Consider the following 2,500-nt stretch of genomic DNA (forward strand, 5'->3'; position numbering starts at 1 on the left):
TTTCAGTACTGGCCCTGGGGACCGACAGCACTGCACAATTGGGAAGTCTGTCTTATTCTACTCACTCTGTGAGCACTCTTTCCTAAAGGGCTGACCATCAGAATCATGTGTGCCGAACAAAGGAGATGCACTGATCCCCGGGAGAAGGAAGGAACATCGCTCTAATACAGAGTCAGCAGAAGAGATGGACCCGTAGTGATAGCAAGCTGAGGCCTCCAAAAAGTAGACTGACCTTCGCCCAAACAGGGACTTGAATTAAGCAGACCACCTTCTGCCCTGTTGTGTGTCACATTGCTGCCTGACCTACTTGCAACCTAGCAAGCCGAGATTGTAAGCTAGCCCTGGAAGCAGGAAAAACAGCAGTCCCACTGAGGAGAAATCAGGCTGCCATGTCTCATCCTATGTAATGGGGTTTTTCAGTGCTGGGCCTGGGGACCGACAGCACTGCACAATTCGGAGGTCTGTCTTATTCTACTCACTCTGTGAGCGCGCTTTCCTAACGAGCTGACCATCAGAATCAGGTGTGCCAAACAAGGGAGGTGCACTGATACCCTGGAGCAGGAAGGAACACCGCTCCAGTACAGATTCAGAAGAAGAGATGGACCATAGTGATAGCAAGGTGACTCCGCCAAAAGTAGACAGACCTTCACCCGAACAGGGACTTGAACCCTGGACCCTCAGATTAAAAGTCTGATGCTCTACCGACTGAGCTATCCGGGCTCTTTTGGGGCACTGGCTTCTCACCTTTTATAAATCAGCAATTTTACAACAAGCTGCCCAGAAGAGACGCAGGTGTAACGAGGATGAAAGCTAGAAGCAGTTATGGCACAGAGAGCGAAGGACCATAGATGGCACAATTACCGTCACAGAAAGCTAAAGCAATACTGCAAATCCCTCCCGTAGTTGGCAGAGCTCAAACCTGCGCAGGGAGACCACAATGGTTTTCAAGTCCATCGCCTTAACCTCTCTGCCATGACTACGCATAATGTTAGAAAGCAAGCCCCCTTGTCTGATGGCGCCCTGCACAGGCCAAGCTTCAGAAACAAAATCAAGCAGAAAGATGAGGTGGTAAAATATTTTCAACCTTCCCATATACTCAACGGCAAAGGGTTGCCGTGACCCGGATTCGAACCGGGGTTGCTGCGGCCACAACGCAGAGTACTAACCACTATACGATCACGGCGTGCCACTGGCTCTCCCAAGACAACCCCTGGAGCCCGGATACAAGAAGCAGCAGCGGCGTGTTTGTCCATCGAAGAGGGTCTGGACATTTCGCAAATAAGTGCGAGGACCGTGAAAAATGCATGGATGCTTTGCCTCATGGCCTTCAGCAAACAGCGTTGTAGGCAGGATTCGAACCTGCGCGGGGAGACCCCAATGGATTTCAGGTCCATCGCCTTAACCACTCGGCCACGACTACGGGAGTAGACCAATTACTGCTCAGTTTGTGTCCAACACTGCTGCCTGTCCTACTTGCAACCAACCCAGCTCAGTCAGCAAGCGGAGATTGCAAGCTAGCCCTGCAAGCGGGTAAAACAGCGGTCCCTCTGAGGAGAAATCAGGCTGCCATGTCTCATCCTATGTAATGGGGTTTTTCAGTACTGGCCCTGGGGACCGACAGCACTGCACAATTGGGAAGTCTGTCTTATTCTACTCACTCTGTGAGGACTTTTTCCTAAAGGGCTGACCATCAGAATCAGGTTTGCCGAACAAGGGAGATGCACTGATCCCAGGGAGCAGGAAGGAACATCGCTCTAGTACAGAGTCAGCAGAAGAGATGGACCGTAGTGATAGCAAGCTGAGGCCTACAAAAAGAAGACTGACCTTCGCCCAAACAGGGACTTGAATTAAGCAGACCACCTTCTGCCATGTTGTGTGTAACACTGCTGCCTGACCTACTTGCAACCTAGCAAGCCGAGATTGTAAGCTAGCCCTGGAAGCGGCTAAAACAGCAGTCCCACTGAGGAGAAATCAGGCTGCCATGTCTCATCCTATGTAATGGGGTTTTTCAGTACTGGCCCTCGGGACCGACACAACTGGACAAATGGGAGGTCTGTCTTATTCTACTCACTCTGTGAGCACTCTTTCCTAAAGGGCTGACCATCAGAATCATGTGTGCCGAACAAGGGAGATGCACTGATCCCCGGGAGAAGGAAGGAACATCGCTCTAATACAGAGTCAGCAGAAGAGATGGTCCCGTAGTGATAGCTAGCTGAGGCCTCCAAAAAGTAGACTGACCTTCGCCCAAACAGGGACTTGAATTAAGCAGACCACCTTCTGCCCTGTTGTGTGTCACATTGCTGCCTGACCTACTTGCAACCTAGCAAGCCGAGATTGTAAGCTAGCCCTGGAAGCGGGAAAATTAGCAGTCCCACTGAGGAGAAATCAGGCTGCCATGTCTCATCCTATGTAATGGGGTTTTTCAGTGCTGGGCCTGGGGACCGACAGCACTGCACAATTCGGAGGTCTGTCTTATTCTACTCACTCTGTGAGCGCGCTT

General features: G+C 51.1%; 2 non-coding genes across 2 annotated transcripts; both read right to left on the reverse strand.

The window, feature by feature from the left end:
• Positions 1 to 647: 647 nt before the first annotated feature.
• On the reverse strand, positions 648 to 720 carry trnak-uuu (transfer RNA lysine (anticodon UUU)). The gene has a single exon. It is a non-coding gene; the product is annotated as a tRNA-Lys (tRNA).
• A 391-nt stretch (positions 721 to 1,111) lies between these two features.
• trnah-gug (transfer RNA histidin (anticodon GUG)) lies at positions 1,112 to 1,183 on the reverse strand. The gene has a single exon. It is a non-coding gene; the product is annotated as a tRNA-His (tRNA).
• Between the last annotated feature and the right edge of the window lie 1,317 nt (positions 1,184 to 2,500).

The sequence above is a fragment of the Carassius carassius genome, chromosome 18 (assembly GCF_963082965.1).
Source record: "Carassius carassius chromosome 18, fCarCar2.1, whole genome shotgun sequence".
Classification (NCBI taxonomy): domain Eukaryota; kingdom Metazoa; phylum Chordata; class Actinopteri; order Cypriniformes; family Cyprinidae; genus Carassius; species Carassius carassius.